This window comes from Gekko japonicus, unplaced genomic scaffold, assembly GCF_001447785.1.
Source record: "Gekko japonicus isolate JY-2015 unplaced genomic scaffold, Gekko_japonicus_V1.1 scaffold464, whole genome shotgun sequence".
Classification (NCBI taxonomy): domain Eukaryota; kingdom Metazoa; phylum Chordata; class Lepidosauria; order Squamata; family Gekkonidae; genus Gekko; species Gekko japonicus.
Window position 1 is genome coordinate 289,854 of NW_015170903.1, and position 249 is coordinate 290,102.

General features: G+C 53.8%; 1 protein-coding gene across 2 annotated transcripts in view; it reads left to right on the plus strand.

Annotated features, from left to right (window-relative positions):
• The window catches only part of GRIK2 (glutamate receptor, ionotropic, kainate 2), a 918,110-nt gene that overhangs the window by 242,672 nt on the left and 675,189 nt on the right, over window positions 1-249 (plus strand). The window lies entirely within an intron of this gene.

Here is a 249-nt window from a genome sequence, read left to right on the forward strand (position 1 = left end):
TATTGACTGATTTGATCTTCTTGCAGTCCAAGGGACTCTCGAGAGTCTTCTCCAGCACCATAGTTCAAAATAATCTATTCTTCGGTGCTCGGCCTTTCTTATAGTCCAACTCTTGCAGCCATACATGACTACTGGGGCCCTGTCCACACGAGGGGATTTGGGCCGGGAGTGAGCCAGATCGGTGCCGGAGCAAACGGGCGTGATCCCACGTCAACATCTGGCTAGCATTGCGCTCCCGTCTCCGCTCCG